We start from the raw sequence: 19,100 nt of genomic DNA, 5'->3' as shown, positions 1-19,100 counted from the left end.
TGAAGCAATTGGTTAAGAACCTACCAATAGATGCATATGGGTTGGCCGAGCCACACTCGGACCTATATGCGATCTATTGGGTTCTAGTGCCCACTAAAGAATTAGGAGTAATTTTTCGAATTAGAGGTAGAGGCTACCAATTTGTATAAAATAGTGGGAGTACCTTTAGACTAAAGTCCAAGTCTATTGAGTTTAATCAATTCATATACTAATAGCCAAATTTTCTTTTTATGCAGAAATGGCCACTAATTTGTCACTTCGCTCATTGTTGGACAATGACAAGTTGATTGGTCCAAATTTCAATAATTGGCATAGAAAACTGAAAATAGTGCTAGAGCATGAGAGGATCCTTTATATGATAACGGATCAAGCACCTGAGCAGCCCGCTGCTAATGCATCAAGATCGGCTAGAGACACTTATCAGAAGTGGCTCAGTGACCGGATCACTTTTGATGCATCATGTTGGCAGCAATGAGTGATGAGTTTAGTAGGTATTTTGAGAATACGCAACCGGAAGATATTATTCAAGTGTTGAATGAATCATTCGGCGTTCCTGGCGACGTTGAGAGGCACAAAACTAGTTGTGCCATCTTTAGCGCCCGAATGAAAGATGGAATCTCGGTAACTAATCATGTACTGTACATAATTGAGTTGATCGAGCGTCTAAGCTCTCTTGGCTTTTTCCTTCATGATCAATTGGGGAAGGATGCCATACTAAACTCATTGCCTGGATCATACCGTCCTTTTCTCATTCATTTTCGTATGACGAAACCTGTAGTGAATTATCACCAATTGTTGGAGTTACTACAGACGTTTGAGAATGATCACCAACTTCTTAAGAAGATGGTGAACTTAGTGGGAGGTTCATCCAAGGGTCATCCCTTTAAGAAAGGGAAAAAGAAAAATGAAATCCAAAAAAAACAGGTGCACCATGCTCAGCCTAGTCAGAAAAAGAATAAAAGGCTGATCAGAGCAAGGCGGAGTGTTTCTTCTGCAAGAAGCAAGGACATTGGAAGAAGAACTGTTGGTGTGCTGTCATAGGCAACCAAAAATAAAACCTATACTTCTAAAAATATATATGTAGTAGTGCGAGTAAGGATCGTTCCCACGGAGAGTATCTAGCCTAGTTTTATGCAACTTGAACAAGGACGGAGGGGGGGTTTGAGTATAATGAAAATAATAAAACAACTAAAGAAGAATTCAGATTTAAGTATTGAAATCAATCAAAAGAACAAATCTTGGTCTAAGTCAACATCCACCATCGGAATTTTACAACTGATCATTGATGCAAAGATATCAATTTGCACTTTGAATGTCCACCGATAGAAATATTTTTCTATCTCTTCTTAGTTGTAGTTAATTAAAAACAAGCGATCTAATTAACCCTAACTACTAAACAACCCAAGACAAGCGCTAAAGGTTTAATCTAGTAGCAGCCTTAAGAATTAGAGAGATCGATGAAACTAAACAACACAAACACAAGCGGTTGCATTTGATTTAGCCGAGTATTCTTCCTAAGATCTGAAAATTTCTAATGCAGCAAATTATTAGATCTTAGTTGCTTCACAGATTAGAGGAATCAAACAATTACGGATTTGATATCTAACCTAGCAGTAGATTGCAACGAATAATAAACTAGTAGGCCTCCTAGTCATTAAACGAAAATAATCATGAAAATATGCACAGAAGGACATTCGACATCAAAGCATGAATTTAACAATGAAAACAAATTCAGATCTCACAGTTTTATTGATTCCGAGGCTTCTGTTTTCTTAGACCAATAAAAGCTTTAGCCACGCAGAGCCATGGATGCAAACTTCCAAGGAGAAAAGAGAAAGAGGAGTCCTCCAAGAGAAAAGAGAAAGAGCCCCCTTTTCAGCCCCCTTTCTTTCACCTTTATCCCTTCCAAAAAAATCTCCTAACAAATATTCAAATCTGACTAATTACGAAAAATAAAATAAAGTCCTAATATAACTGGGAAAGTGGTGTTTCCAGCTAGGATTTTCGTGCATCAAATCTGGAAACTTCTGAAAATTGACCGAGTCAAATCCACGTATTGCAGGCTAAGGACGTGCAGCAACTTCGAGATCAATTTTGACCTTGATAAAGTCAGTATCTATCAAAACTCAAAACATGAAAGTTGTAGAGCGTTTTCTTGGCTTTCCACAGCATCTTGAATCATCTCAGTCAGAGCTCGGATGAAAAAGTTATGCTTAAATTACGAAGCAATATCGAAACTGTCCAAAATCATCCAATTAGCTTCGTTTTGTACTTAACGCTTCCATTTGCATCCTAAATCAAAATATAAGAATAATGAGTACATTTAGGCACAAAATAAGTATAAAAGACTAAACATTAAGAAAGAAAAATATGACATTTTGCATTCTCATCAACTGTCCTCTTTATATTGCATCCCTCGATCCGAACCGGCCTAAGAAAAGTGGGCAATCAGTTGCCAATCAAGGTACTTATATGATAACACCTTGCAATTTTTTTATTTGTGATAATTCGACCTGGGTATTGGATACCGGTAGTCCTTTTAATATTTGCAATTCGTTGCAGGGGCTACAAGTCAGTAAGAGATTTGAAGAAGGAGAAAGGCTCCTGAATGTTGGAGATGGAAGACCAGTTCCAGTTCTAGCTTTAGGAATTCCTAAACTTGAATTCAGCTCTCATGTAAATGTCCTTAGTGATTGTCACTATTGTCCAAGTTTTCTATTGAATATCATTTCTGTAGGCCTTTTGGCCAAAAATGGTTATGAAATATCAAGAAAAAAGGATTACTGAAATGTCATTTGGAATGGTGTTGTTGTAATGAATGAAATTCTGAGTAATGGCATTTATATTTTGTCACAGCCTGTTCATGTAATGTATAAATCCAATAAGCGCCCTAGAATAGATAATGTCACGGATGTCTACCTTTGGCATCATAGGCTAGGTCATATTAACAAGAACAGGATGAACAGGTTAAGTACAGAGAGAATCCTTGATGTTAATGATTGTGAATCATTGACAACCTATGAATCATGTCTTCTTGGTAAAATGACCAAATCACCTTTTACCGAAAAAGTGTTGGGAACCCGCCCATGCCGCTGATATTTCAAAACAAAAATCAGATTGCAGCGGAATCGGCATGAGCGGGATCGACGTTCATCGCATGAACGCTGTTTCTAGACCGTTCGTAGTTAGGTAAGAATTAAAATTTTTAAAACCATTTGGAAGATCAGATCTTCACCTTGCGCGGGTAGATGATCACCGCAAATCTGAATTCGTGGTTTTCGGAAGAGGGTTCGCTTGAAGCCGTTCAAACGTCCGGCCTCTACGGGTATCCACATGAAGTAGAGGACCGATCAAATCTTTCTTGTCTTCCCGAGGTGCTAGCTCCCTTGCAAAGACTTCTTTTGATGGCTGATCTCCTCTCTTTCAATCAACTCTTGATTGTGCTTGAGAGGAGGAAGAAGAAGGATGAAGATGAGGAAGAAGAAAGCCTCCTTTTCTTCCTTGCGTTGGAACAACAATGGAGTAGGGAGGAGGCCACCAACACCTTGGATTGCACCTTCCTTGCTTGCGGCTGAACCAAGGGAGAAGAGAGGGAGGAGGCCACGGCACTAAGGGAGAACCCAAGCATAGCTAGGGCGCCGGCCCTAGCTCCTTTTATAACCATCAAGGGCTCCTAAAAATTAGGAGCCCTTGAATTGTTACCAAGAGGGGGCGCCGGCCCCTCTCTTCATGCCGCACACAAGGAGAGGAGGAGGGGCGTGATCCCTCCTTCTTGTGATGCCCTAATCCTCCTCTAAGGAGGATTAGGTGTCCCTCTTATGGCTAAGTCCTAATCCTATTAGGCTTTAACCAAATCATGAATCAATTGGGTTCAATCCATGCTAGTCCTAATCCAATTAGAACTTGAATGAACCATGACTCAATTGAACTCTTCAATCCTAATCCAATTAAGAGTCATGTTGATTCATTGGATTAATAATTAATTAGGACTTAAGGAATCCTAATCCAATTAGGATTTGTTTAATTCTAGTCCTAATCCAATTAGGACTCTAATTTAAATTCGGAGTTCTAATCCGATTAAGACTCTAGGAATCCTACTCCAAGTAGGAATCCAATTTTAATTCAAAACTCCTAATCTCATTAGGATTTTAGGAATCCTATTCCAAGTAGGAATCCCAGTCCTACTCTAACTAGGATTCCCAGTCCTAATCCAATTAGGACTCTAGGAATCCTACCCGAAGTAGGACTCTTGTTTTAAGTCCAATTAATTAATTCCCTTTGTTCCTTCTTCAACTTCTTATCAATCAAATTGATCACTTGTGATTCATAATCACTTTTCAACCATCGGATCGGTCAATACTTCTAGTGTGTGTGACCCCATCGGTTCTACTCTGACTGGTAGTGAGATATATTATGATCTCTATCACAATATCATTGAAAACTTCTTTCAATGGGTTGGAACGATTCCAACTCAACTCATTAGGGTTTATCGATCATCAAGATTATCCCTATGAGTCCCACCATCCACCAGTGACACCTAGCAGCATGTAGTGGCTACCCAGCAGAATAGAATGATGAACCTCTAGGTGCAGTTAACGTGTGATACAGTCCTACTATCGTGGATCCCTACAGAACGGAGGTCATGGACAACTCGTCAAACCCCATCGTCTGTCATATGTCAAGATTTATTTGACTTGAGTTCGATAGTGGAAAACTCTTTTTCCACTTTATATTACTGCCCTGGCCAAGGTCTTAGAACTCAGTCTAACAAATCACATAGGATCACTCCTCTTCTATCAAGGTCGATAGATTCCTTATAGGTGCATACCCTACTCCTACAGTGAACTTACTGCAGCCAATCTACACTGCATGGACCCATATGGCTAGAGACCATGTATGTGTGCAGTCAAACTACAATAACCTCACTGTGAGTAGCCGAAGCACCGCAGGTCAAAGGACCAGTCACACTACTGCAACATCAAGCAAGTCACTGACGAGTGGATAGACATCCAAGTGACTTCTTGTCTTGGTCACGCTCAGTACCCTTGTTCTCTAACAAGCACCTGCACTATCACTTCAGGGTCCCTACACTGTGGACTCAAGTCTCGTCCATCCAGAAGGAAAGTGATCTGTGCACTGATCGGATCGATTACCGTCCTCGTGATGATCCATTGATCAGGAGCATTTAGAAATTAATCACCAATGATACATGGCTCAAATTCTCAACTCTTGAGAATATGTATAATCATCTTATTAATTCCTTGGACGATTCATAGACACATAAATAATATGAATAAAAAGATGCCTTTTATTTATTCAATAATAAACAGTCAAGTACAAAATTATGTCCCTAGAATCAACAATGTGTCAGCCAAATTGGCTTCTAGGGCATACATCTAACAATCTCCCACTTGCACTAAAGCCAATTGGTCATATATCTTAGGCCCATCTTCTCAAGGTGGGCTTCAGTCTTTTGCTGACTCAGCTGCTTAGTGAACGGGTCCGCCACGTTATCCGCGGAGTCTACTCTATGCACCTCTACATATTTCTTCTCAACATAGTCGCGTATGAGATGGAAGCGCCGCTCTATATGCTTAGACTTCTGATGAGACCTTGGCTCCTTAGCAAGGGCTATGGCGCCATTATTATCGCAATAGAGTGTTATGGCATCTGATGTCATCACGTCCAACTCTGCAATAAATTTCTTGAACCAGAAGCCTTCCTTAGCAGCTTCAAAGGCGGCGATGTATTCAGCTTCCATAGTAGAATCAGCAATGATCGGTTGTTTAGAACTCTTCCAATTCACTGTACCACCATTGCACAAGAACACATATCCAGATGTTGACTTCCTGTCATCGACATCAGTCATGAAGTCTGAATCTGTGTACCCTTCTACCTTTAACTCTGATGATCCTCCAAAAACTAAGAATAAATCTTTAGTTCTTCTCAAGTACTTAAGAATATTCCTCACAGCTGTCCAGTGTTCTTCACCTGGATTCGACTGATATCTGCTTGTGACACTCACAGCAAGAGCTATATCAGGTCGTGTACATAGCATGGCATACATGAGGCTTCCTATTGCCGATGCATAGGAAATCTTGCTCATGCGTTGAATCTCTTCAGATGTGTTGGGACACATCTTCTTGGAGAGATGAATTCCATGCCTAAGGGGTAAGAGACCCCTCTTGGAGTTTTTCATGCTGAACCTCTTCAGCACCTCCTCTATGTACATCTTCTGTGAAAGGCCAAGCATCCTTTTAGATCTATCTCTATAGACTTTTATTCTCAAAATATAGGATGCTTCTCCAAGGTCTTTCATGGAGAATTCTTTTGACAACCAGACCTTGACCGAGGTTAGCATGGGAATATCATTCCCTATTAGTAGGATGTCGTCCACGTACAATACGAGAAATACGACAGCGCTCCCACTAACCTTTTGGTAAAAACACGGTTCCTCTTCGTTTTTGATGAAATCAAACATTTTGATTGCATCATCGAAACGAGTGTTCCAACTCCGAGAGGCTTGCTTTAGTCCATAGATGGACCTTTGCAGCTTGCAGACCTTGTGATCTCCATCACTGGAAGTGAAACCCAAAGGCTGTTCCATATAGATATCTTCATTAAGATGTCCATTCAGGAAGGCAGTTTTCACATCCATCTGCCAGATTTCATAATCATGAAATGCTGCAATAGCAAGCAATGTTCGGATGGATTTTAGCATGGCTACAGGTGAAAAGGTCTCCCGATAGTCAATGCCTTCGCGCTGACTATACCCTTTCGCCACAAGCCTTGCCTTATAAGTCTCTACCTCTCCATCCGAACCTATCTTCCTTTTGTAGATCCATTTGCATCCAATAGGTACAATACCTTCTGGTGGGTCTACTAAGGTCCAGACTTGGTTGGAATGCATGGAGTCTAATTCTGACTTCATGGCTTCCAGCCATTTCTCGGAATCGATATCAGATATCGCCTCGTTGTAGGTTTTGGGATCCTGTATGTGATCCCTATCTCCCACTAGGAACATTTCCTCGGTATCCTCTTCTAGTATACCTAAGTATCTATCGGGAGGATGGGAGACCCTACTAGATCTACGAGGTGGTCGAGGGACATCGTGTACTGGCTCTTTATGAATGGGTTCTATAGGATCCATGACTCGTTGCTTTTCAGAGACTTTCTATTCAAGCTCAATTTTCCTCCCACTGCCTCTATCAAGGATAAACTGATTTTCCAAGAAGATGGCATGACGGCTCACAAACACATTGTGATCCTCTGAGATGTAAAAATTGTATCCTAATGACTCTTTAGGATATCCTATAAAACGAGCACTTATGGTCCTAGCCTCTAACTTGTTTGCCTGTAGTCGCTTGACGTGGGCCGGACATCCCCAAATCTTGAGATGACCAAGACTTGGTTTCTTACCATGCCATATCTCATACGGTGTGGTAGGAATGGATTTAGAGGGAACTCTATTCAACAAATAAATCGCTGTGAGTAAGGCATCTCCCCAAAGGAACATAGGTAAATCAGTGAAGCTCATTATGGACCTGACCATGTCCAACAGGGTCCGATTCCTCCTCTCTGACACCCCGTTGAGTTGAGGTGTACCCGGAGGTGTCCATTGTGAGACTATGCCGTTTTCTTTGAAATAGTCCCGGAATTCCCCACTAAGGTATTCTCCTCCTCGATCTGATCGAAGAGCCTTAAGAGGTTTTTCGGTTTGTTTTTCTACTTCATTCTTGAACTCTTTGAACTTTTCAAAAAATTCAGACTTGTGTCTCATAAGATACACATACCCATACCGTGAATAATCATCGGTAAAGGTAATGAAGTAAGAATAACGTCCCCTGGCTAGCACATCGAATGGGCCACATACATCTGTATGTACTAGGGTAAGTATTTCAGTGGTCCTCTCCCCATGTCCTACAAAGGGCAGTCTAGCCATTTTTCCTTGAAGACAGGACTCGCAAACTGGATATGACTCGGAAGTCAATGAGCCTAAAAGCCCATCTTTATCTATTTTGTTCATTCTGTCTTCTCCAATATGGCCAAGTCTGAGGTGCCACAAATATCTTTGGTTTATCTCATCTCTGGATCTTTTGGATCCTTTGGCACTCACTTCTTGCTCGGTAACATTTACAGATACATCCATATGTAAATGATAGAGACTGTCGATCATGAAACCACGTGCGACTATTTTATTTCTTAAATAAATAGAACAGCAGTCTTTGTCAAATGTAAAAACATGACCTTTCTGTGCTAGACATGAAACAGAAATCAAATTTCTGCTAGCAGCAGGTACATAATAGCAGTCTCTAAGTAATAAACTAAATCCAGACGGTAGTCGCAGATGGTAGGTGCCCACAGCCACAGCAGCAACTTTTGCCCCGTTGCCAACCCGAAGGATTACCGCACCTTCCGCCAGCCTTCTACTTTCATTTAGACCCTGCATGGTAGTGCACAAATGAGCACTAGAACCAGAATCTATAACCCAACTAGAAGTAGAAGAAACCGTTAGATTAGTTTCAATTATGAGCAAGTCTATACCTTCTGAAGGCGTGTCACCTTTCTTGTTCTTCAGACTCTCGAAGTATGAAGGACAGTTTCTCTTCCAGTGGCCGTCGACATTGCAGTGGAAACATTTTTCTTTGTCGTTAGCCTTTTTCTTTTGAGCTTCCTTCTTTGGCTTCTTGTCTTTCTTCTGCTTCTTAGCAGGCTTCTTTTTCTTCCAAGTAGACTTTCTCTTGGAACCAGAAGTCAACTCAGCAGCAAGGACATTGCCCCTTGAACCTTTCAAGGCTCCCTCAGCAGTTACCAACATGTTTATGAGTTCAGTCTTAGTGCATTCAATCTTATTCATGTAGTAGTTTACTATAAACTGACCAAATGAATCAGGAAGTGACTGTAGGATCAAATCCACTTGTAATTCCTTGTGCATGTCCATACCGAGCTTCTCAAGCTCCTCTAGGTCCTTGATCATAGTCAGACCATGATCATGGACAGACTGTCCTTCGCGCATCTTTGTCTTGAAGAGCCTCTTGGACACTTCAAAACGAGCTGTGCGACTCTGCTCACCATACAACTATTGCAGGTGTGCTAGTATGTCCCTAGCAGTCTTCATATTTTCATGCTGGCATTGGAGTTCATTTGACATGGATGCCATCATATAGCATTTTACTCTAATGTCATCATCCAGCCATTTTTGATGCATCTGTCGCTGAACATCAGTAGGACGTGCTGGTAGTGTGGGGATATCTGAATCGAGTATGTAGCCTATTTTCTCACAACTCAAAACAATTTTGAGATTTCTAAGCCAGTCCTTGTAATTGGTTCCGATCAATCGGTTGGTCTCAAGAATACGGGTCAAAGGGTTTGAAGCTGACATTGTATCTGCAGAGAGTAAAGATTCTAGTTAGACTTTTGTACTTGATCCTAATCTGTTCTAAGGTCTTTTAGAACAAATGTAACTCCCACTATTTTCTCGAATCCCTCACACTCCCCTGGTAGGGAAATGGAAATCCCACACGACTAGGGTTTCTAGTGGGTACTGCGGTCCCACTGATTTACATGCCACCTCACCTAACAGTTATTGGTGACACATAGATGGATGAGTGTACAACTCTTGTACAATGCTTCTCAAGCATGGTGCAGTGTAACTTGGTCTCTAAGCCATGAAGACCTCACCTAACAGTTATTGGTCCCATTTCTTAGTTAAGTCAGACCCACCGTATAACCGTAGGAATAAAGTCGTCATTGGGTCCTCACCTAACAGTTATTGGTGCCCAACCCCACCTTTACCCTACAACATCTCATGTCTATAGAGAGGTCTAGCCCCCCGATGCAACTTGACCACTGTGTCCAGCCGAGACAAATCAACATCAGAAAGGCCTTAGCAGCTCTACTACAGTGGAAGACCTATTGACTTAATATTGGTTAATCAGGTCTTAGTGTTTGCAACTTGAGCCCTTCATAAGAGGTAATCGAACAATTGGCCATGTAAGCAGGTGGGAGGCTCCCCTTACTCAAAGAGTAAGGTCCTAATTAAGTAACCACCTTTTATGCTTTCCTAGACACCAATTAGATCAATTAATCTAATATGACTTGCTCTTGTCGGTTCACTCTCGACTTGATTGAGGAGGTTTTGATTTAGGTCTCAATTGGGTTTGCTACATCACATGTAAACCTATCTACCCGACTCGCATTCACATCACATGCAAACGGCACATCACAGGCAGTTATAATCGCAGCATCAAATAAAGCTAAACTTTAAATAGGTGATGATCATGGATTCTAATTAGGTTGTATTACAAGCACATGCACGTCAATCGATCAATCGGTCTTCAACTCTTGAATTGGTTCCAAGCCTCCTTGATTCGATCCTTGACCAACTCTTGATCCAATCGCCATCAACCGCTTAGACCCCTGTTCATCTCATGCCTTATCTTCGACTTGATCGTTGACGTACATCACATCACAGAAATACAACCAGATGTAAAATAAAAATAAAAATAAATTACATCTCCTTTTAGGAGGCACGCAGGCCTCTCAAAACATCAAATAAGATGCATGCAAGCATCTGAAAAATTACATGACATCGCAGATCACATCGCAGGTCATTACATTTGATACCAAAAGGGTTTGAATCCTATGATCATCACCGTATGCAACAATTATAATTTTCAGATCTGAAAACTAACTGATTATGTCATGACTTAGGTTGCTGATCATGCTAATCATGATTCTAAACTTTGTAATCTCATTAACAATGCAATTAGAATCATCATCTTATCACATAAAAATCAGCATGCAAAAATCAGCACCCCTGAAAAAATCTGCATGCAGAAATTTTCAGCATGCATGATCATTCAATTTTCCGATCTAATAAGCCTTAAGATATTTAATTCTTAACTTAATCTACGAAGCCTAGGCTCTGATACCACTGTTGGGAACCCGCCCATGCCGCTGATATTTCAAAACAAAAATCAGATTGCAGCGGAATCGGCATGAGCGGGATCGACGTTCATCGCATGAACGCTGTTTCTATACCATTCGTAGTTAGGTAAGAATTAAAACTTTTAAAACCATTTGGAAGATCAGATCTTCACCTTGCGCGGGTAGATGATCACCGCAAATCTGAATTCGTGGTTTTCGGAAGAGGGTTCGCTTGAAGCCGTTCAAACGTCCGGCCTCTACGGATATCCACACGAAGTAGAGGACCGATCAAATCTTTCTTGTCTTTCCGGGGTGCTAGCTCCCTTGCAAAGACTTCTTTTGATGGCTGATCTCCTCTCTTTCAATCAACTCTTGATTGTGCTTGAGAGGAGGAAGAAGAAGGATGAAGATGAGGAAGAAGAAAGCCTCCTTTTCTTCCTTGCGTTGGAACAACAATGGAGTAGGGAGGAGGCCACCAACACCTTGGATTGCACCTTCCTTGCTTGCGGCTGAACCAAGGGAGAAGAGAGGGAGGAGGCCACGGCACTAAGGGAGAACCCAAGCATAGCTAGGGCGCCGGCCCTAGCTCCTTTTATAACCATCAAGGGCTCCTAAAAATTAGGAGCCCTTGAATTGTTACCAAGAGGGGGCGCCGGCCCCTCTCTTCATGCCGCACACAAGGAGAGGAGGAGGGGCGTGATCCCTCCTTCTTGTGATGCCCTAATCCTCCTCTAAGGAGGATTAGGTGTCCCTCTTATGGCTAAGTCCTAATCCTATTAGGCTTTAACCAAATCATGAATCAATTGGGTTCAATCCATGCTAGTCCTAATCCAATTAGAACTTGAATGAACCATGACTCAATTGAACTCTTCAATCCTAATCCAATTAGGAGTCATGTTGATTCATTGGATTAATAATTAATTAGGACTTAAGGAATCCTAATCCAATTAGGATTTGTTTAATTCTAGTCCTAATCCAATTAGGACTCTAATTTAAATTCGGAGTCCTAATCCGATTAGGACTCTAGGAATCCTACTCCAAGTAGGAATCCAATTTTAATTCAAAACTCCTAATCTCATTAGGATTTTAGGAATCCTATTCCAAGTAGGAATCCCAGTCCTACTCCAACTAGGATTCCCAGTCCTAATCCAATTAGGACTCTAGGAATCCTACCCGAAGTAGGACTCTTGTTTTAAGTCCAATTAATTAATTCCCTTTGTTCCTTCTTCAACTTCTTATCAATCAAATTGATCACTTGTGATTCATAATCACTTTTCAACCATCGGATCGGTCAATACTTCTAGTGTGTGTGACCCCATAGGTTCTACTCTGATTGGTAGTGAGATATATTATGATCTCTATCACAATATCATTGAAAACTTCTTTCAATGGGTTGGAACGATTCCAACTCAACTCATTAGGATTTATCGATCATCAAGATTATCCCTATGAGTCCCACCATCCACCAGTGACACCTAGCAGCATGTAGTGGCTACCCAGCAGAATAGAATGATGAACCTCTAGGTGCAGTTAACGTGTGATACAGTCCTACTATCGTGGATCCCTACAGAACGGAGGTCATGGACAACTCGTCAAACCCCATCGTCTGTCATATGTCAAGATTTATTCGACTTGAGTTCGATAGTGGAAAACTCTTTTTCCACTTTATATTACTGCCCTGGCCAAGGTCTTAGAACTCAGTCTAACAAATCACATAGGATCACTCCTCTTCTATCAAGGTCGATAGATTCCTTATAGGTGCATACCCTACTCCTACAGTGAACTTACTGCAGCCAATCTACACTGCATAGACCCATATGGCTAGAGACCATGTATGTGTGCAGTCAAACTACAATAACCTCACTGTGAGTAGCCGAAGCACCGCAGGTCAAAGGACCAGTCACACTACTGCAACATCAAGCAAGTCACTGACGAGTGGATAGACATCCAAGTGACTTCTTGTCTTGGTCACGCTCAGTACCCTTGTTCTCTAACAAGCACCTGCACTATCACTTCAGGGTCCCTACACTGTGGACTCAAGTCTCGTCCATCCAGAAGAAAAGTGATCTGTGCACTGATCGGATCGATCACCGTCCTCGTGATGATCCATTGATCAGGAGCATTTAGAAATTAATCACCAATGATACATGGCTCAAATTCTCAACTCTTGAGAATATGTATCATCATCTTATTAATTCCTTGGACGATTCATAGACACATAAATAATATGAATGAAAAGATGCCTTTTATTTATTCAATAATAAACAGTCAAGTACAAAATTATGTCCCTAGAATCAACAATGTGTCAGCCAAATTGGCTTCTAGGGCATACATCTAACAAAAAGATGAACGAGCCAGTGATTTATTGACCCTTGTACATTTTGAAGTATGTGGGCCAATGAGCACAGATGCTAGAGGTGGGTATTCATATTTCATTACGTTTACAGACGACCTTTCTAGGTATGGTTATGTCTATTTAATGAGACATAAATTTGAATCATTTGAAATGTTCAAATTATATCGTAATGAAATAGAAAAACAAACTGGAAAGAGTATTAAAACTCTTCGATCAGATCGAGGAGGTGAATACCTCTCCAGTGAGTTTTTGACATATTTAGGAGAGAATGGGATTCTCTCCCAATGGACTCCTTCTGGTACACCACAGTATAACGGTGTATCAGAAAGGAGAACAAAAGGATATTACTTCTACTTTGTCGAAGAACAAAAGTTGTTCGTAAGCAATAGAGCAATTTTTTTAGAGAAGAAATTCCTTGGTGAAGAAACAAAAAGCTCTAATGTTGAGCTTAGAGAAGTTCAACCTGTAGAAGACCCGACACCATCTACTGAACCAATTGAGTCAGATTTGATTAGGTCAGATCCAGAACTTATATTAGATGCACCATTAAGGTGATCGGATAGAGTACCACGTCAGCCGGACAGATACTACGGTTTCTTGGTCCGAGACGGAAATCCTATCGAACTTGATGAAAACGATGAGGATCCGATCACATATATGGATGCAATGCAGAGGTATGACTCTGATAAATGGCTTGGAGCCATGCAATCCGAAATGAAATTCATGAAGGTCAATGATGTATGGACATTAGTTGGCCCACCCGAAGGGATTAAACCCATAGGGTGTAAATGGATATTCAAAAGAAAACGGGGCGCAGACGGAAAGGTAGAGACCTATAAAGCCCGTCTGGTTGCCAAGGGATATCGTCAACGTTATGGTATTGACTATGACGAGACGTTTTCTCCTGTGGCAATGCTCAAGTCCATTCAGATTGTGCTTGCGATAGCAGCACATTTAGACTATGAAATCTGGCAAATGGATGTAAAGACCGCATTTCTAAATAGAGATTTAGAAGAGGAAGTATATATGATACAACCTAAAGGTTTTACATCTGCAGATGAGTCTAAAGTGTGCAAGCTTCAAAAATCTATTTATGGATTAAAGCAAGCTTCACGGAGTTGGAATATACGTTTTAATAAGGTAATCAAAACATATGGCTTCATTAAGAATCAAGAGAAACCTTGCATTTATAAATGGGCAAATGGTTCAGTTATTATATTTCTTATTTTGTATGTGGATGACATTCTTTTAATCGGAAATGACATTCCTGCATTACAAGGAATAAAGGTTTGGCTATCATCTCAATTTGCCATGAAGGATTTGGGAGAAGCATCTTACATCCTAGGGATGAAGATCTATAGAGATAGATCTAGAAGATTGCTTGGATTATCCCAATTCACATACATTGATACTATACTGAAAAGGTTCAGTATGATTAATTCCAAGAAAGGCTATCTTCCGATGGGCCATGGAATTAACCTCTCTAAAAGGGATTGTCCAACAACCCCTCAAGAAAGAGAGAGTATGGATAGAATTCCATATGCTTCGGCAGTGGAATCTATAATGTATGCCATGACATGTACTAGACCAGACGTGGCATACTCACTAGGAGTAGTGAGCAGATACCAGTCTGATCCAGGTAGCAACCACTGGAAGGTTGTAAAAATCATCCTTAAGTATTTGAGAAATACTAAAGACCAGTGGCTTGTCTACGGTGATTCTGACTTAAAACTTGAGGGATATACCGATTCAAGTTTTCAGTCAGATCAAGATGATAGCAAGAGCGTATCGGGATATATATTCACTCTTAAGGGTGGGGCCATCTGCTGGAAGAGTTTCAAGTAGCATACAGTGGCAGATTCTACATGTGAAGCAGAATATATCGCAGCATCTGATGCCGCTAAGGAAGCTGTATGGTTGCGGAAGTTCATCACCGAGCTTGAAGTGACACCCTTCATTGATGGTCCAGTGCCTGTATTTTGTGACAATACTGGGGCCATAGCTCAAGCAAGAGAACCCAAAGCACATCAGCGGACCAAGCATATTCTACGTCGCTACCACCTGGTTCGAGAGATCGTCGATCGAGGTGATATTGATCTTCAGAAGATTGGCACAAAAAAAAAATCTGGCCGACCCATTTACCAAAGTCCTCGGCATCAAAGAGTTCGATGAACACAAGTCGAAGATGGGTATTAGATACTGTGCCGATTGGCATTAGGCTAAGTGGGAGTTGTTGGGATTTGTATCCTAAATGTCAATCGTCAGCATATTGATGATTGAATTTTGTAAATGAATTGACAAATTAATAAAGTGTTATTTGGCATTATTTATCATTTCATCTTCAAATGAACTCTTATATGATGAAGTCTTTAGGATTTATGTTATGATAAAGAAGGATTTATCTTTGAGTCCTTAAACTTGTTCGCGACCAAATGATATGTTGTTACTAGGACGACAGCATTATCAAGATTAGGTCGTTGTGTGACATATACGTTGGTTGTCCTCTTAACTAAGGAGTGTGGAGACACTGGTATGCCACACAGGTGAAGTGTAGGAGTACATTTCACTGAATGTGATCAATTCCGGAACGCTCTACTGTCGAGAGATGTTCTGAGTGGATATGGGTATAAGTTTGGCCCTCTGACCTAAGACCGCAAGCTGTGACTAGCAAGCAACTCACTGTACTTTGGTACCGGACTACCTGAATTTCTAATTCAGTGACGGAAGGTCACTGGGTGCAGTCAAGTACTTGCGTAGTTAGTTGTGAGTTAAGATGGAATTGATCCCTTCTAAAAACAGGAGATAATGTCTTGTGATTAATTTAGCAAAACCTTGACCAGGGTAATTCCAGTGAGGAGTCACGGGATATTTAAAGTTAATCACATAATGGATATACTAATTATAGGGTAGATAGTGAGCTCTAAGTCATCCTGGCATTAGGAGTCAAAGGGATTGAATTATACAGTAACCATAGTCCAGGGTTCCAGAATATTTGCTTCGCATATATTTGGCCTATCCGGACGTCGGGTACCATTGCTACATGGTCACGTCATTAGTATAGGAAGTCGTTCCTATACTACCGGCCTAGGTTCGAACCTATGAGGTCACACACATAGAAGATTCCTGATTGATCAAGAAGGCTCATGAATGATTAAGAATCATTCAGGGATAATTTGGTCAATTTGATTGGCAAATTATCTTATAAAATAATTAAAATAATTATTGAAGGATTAAATTACTAATAAACTCAATTTGATTGAGTAATTGTGCTAAGGATGAGCCAAATTGAATTGGATTCAACTTTGGGCTCAATCAGGATTTTGACCTGATTGGATTAGGTCAGAACCAAAAGGACTTAAGCTGATCAAATTAATTTTAAATTAATTTGTTCTTAATTGGGGATTGACCTAATTGGATTAGGTCCAACACAAAGTAATTAATTCAATTTGTTTGAGTTTGGATGAGCCAAAAATTGAATTGGATTCAATTTGAGCTCAATCAGGGTCTGACCTAATTAGATTGGGTTCAACCAAATTGCTTTGTTTTAATCCGGGTTTGACCAAATTTGATTAGGTGCAACCCAAGAGGATTAGGCTCAGATGATGTGGCAATTAATGGTGACAAGGAATTGGATTTCATGAATTTTAAATAAACCAAAATTATTGCATGGCGCATGGACCCATTGCTTGACACATGGTGATATTGTTTGTTGTTTGAATTTGAATTCAAATATTAAGCAATATATGAAATGATTTCATACATCAAATAACTTTCCTAGCTAGCGTGTGAACCTTTGAATCATTTAAATTCAAATTTCAAATGAAATATATGCAACAAGAGGAAGAAAAATTCTGCTGCATGGATTTCAAATTCCTCCCCTCTTGCACATGTGTTTAAAATTTGAATTTAAATCAGATTTGGTTGAGATCTAATTTGGGTTGTTCCTATTTCTTTGCATGCGCCAACTAAAGGAGATTTTTTGAAAATAAATTTCAAATTTTGAATGAAAATTCGGAGGCCATTAAAAGGGGTCAAACATGGGCACCGAAAATACATCCATTGCAGCCTTCTTCCTCACACGCCTCCTCCTCCTCTTCTTCTCCTTTTTAGATAGGGTTTTCAGGGTGAATATCTAGAAGATTCAAGATCAGATCTGAGTCCTCTACTTTCTTTATAAACCTCATCTCCATCTGCTTCAAGACGATTGATCAAGAGTTGATTGAATCCCGGCGAGCAGATTTCAGCTTTCAAGTGTTCTGCAGCTGCTAGCACTATTGCGGAAGAAGATCCTTCAGGGCTTACGTGTACTTCTCGTAGAGGCCATTCGTGTGCATGGCAGCAAAGTCAAGGATCAGATCCACAACTTCATCCATCATAAAAGGTATTAATCTAGCATTAATTATTTATTATGGTGTCAAAGTTTAGGTCCGATTTTTCAAGGTTTTACCCTCTTTTGGGGCTCCTCACAGAGATATCTCCAGAATCCATTCGATGGATATTCGGAGATTAATTGAAATAGAGTTCTTAAGTTTTAGATCTGATAGTTAATCATGCATAAAAGTTTTAGCATAATTGTTTAAAAGATTCCGGCATAATCCTATGTGTTCTTAATGTGCTGATTTCTAGATTTGATCTTGTAAGCATGCATGAATTAAATTGTTTGATTTATTTTTCCGCTGCATTTTTGAAACTTAAAAAGAACTACGTGTGGCTTGATCCTCCTTATGAAGGGGTACGTAGGCAACCCGATCAGGTTCAGCCATGGTTTTTCAAAAAAAAAAAAAAGCACGCTAAACACCGAAGAACCTAGGATGCACTTTTATTTATTTCACAAATAAATAAAAATGTAGTCTTTATTGAAATTAAATTCATAATGTTCCTATGCTAGACAAGATATAGAAATCAGATTTTTGCTAGCACTACGTACAAAATAACAATCTTTAAGTATCAAACTAAATCCTGATGGTAAATGCAAATGGAATGTGCCCACAGCAACAGCAGCAACTCTTGCTCCATTGCCAACCCGTAGGGTTACCGCACGTTCCGTAAGCCTTCTACTTTCTTTTAGACCCTGCATGGTAGTGTACAAGTAAACACTAGAACCAAAGTCTATAATCCAACTGAAAATAGAAGAAACCGTTAGATTAGTTTCAATAATGAGCATATTACACATACCTTCAGAAAGCGTGTCACCCTTCTTACTCTTTATGTTTTCCATTTACATAGGACGGTTCCTCTTCCAATGGCCATCTTTATTGCAATGGAAATATTTTCCTTTCGGTTCGGCCTTCTTCTTAGGAACTTCCTTCTTCGGCTTTTTCTTGGTCTTCTACTTCTTTTTAGGCTTCTTCTTCTTCTCAGTAGATTTTCTCTTGAAAGTAGAAGCTAACTCAGCAGTGAGAACTGTGCCCCTTAAACCTTTCAAGGCTCCCTCAGTTGTCACCAACATATTCAACAATTCAAGCTTGGTGCATTCAATTTTATTCAATGGTAGTTTACAATAAACTGCCCATATGAAGATGGCAACGATTGTAGGATCAAATCCGTTTGCAAATCCTTATGCATGGTCATGCCAAGCTTCTCAAGCTCCTCAAGATCCTTGATCATGGTCAAACCATATTCATGGACGGATTGCCCATCGCACATCTTGGCTTTGAAGAGCCGCTTGGACACTTTAAACCTCGTTGTGCGACTCTGTTCACCATACAACTCTTGTAGGTGATCAAGTATGTCCTTAGCAGTCTTCATGCTCTCATGCTGGTATTGCAATTCATTAGACATGGATGCCAAAATGTAGCACCTAACCTTATTGTCG

Source organism: Phoenix dactylifera, chromosome 14 (genome assembly GCF_051530095.1).
Source record: "Phoenix dactylifera cultivar Ajwa chromosome 14, Ajwa_hap1_PhDact_Kaust_v1.1, whole genome shotgun sequence".
NCBI classification, from domain to species: Eukaryota; Viridiplantae; Streptophyta; class Magnoliopsida; order Arecales; family Arecaceae; genus Phoenix; species Phoenix dactylifera.
The sequence above is the reverse complement of the archived record's forward strand: the minus strand, read 5'-3'. Positions refer to the sequence as shown.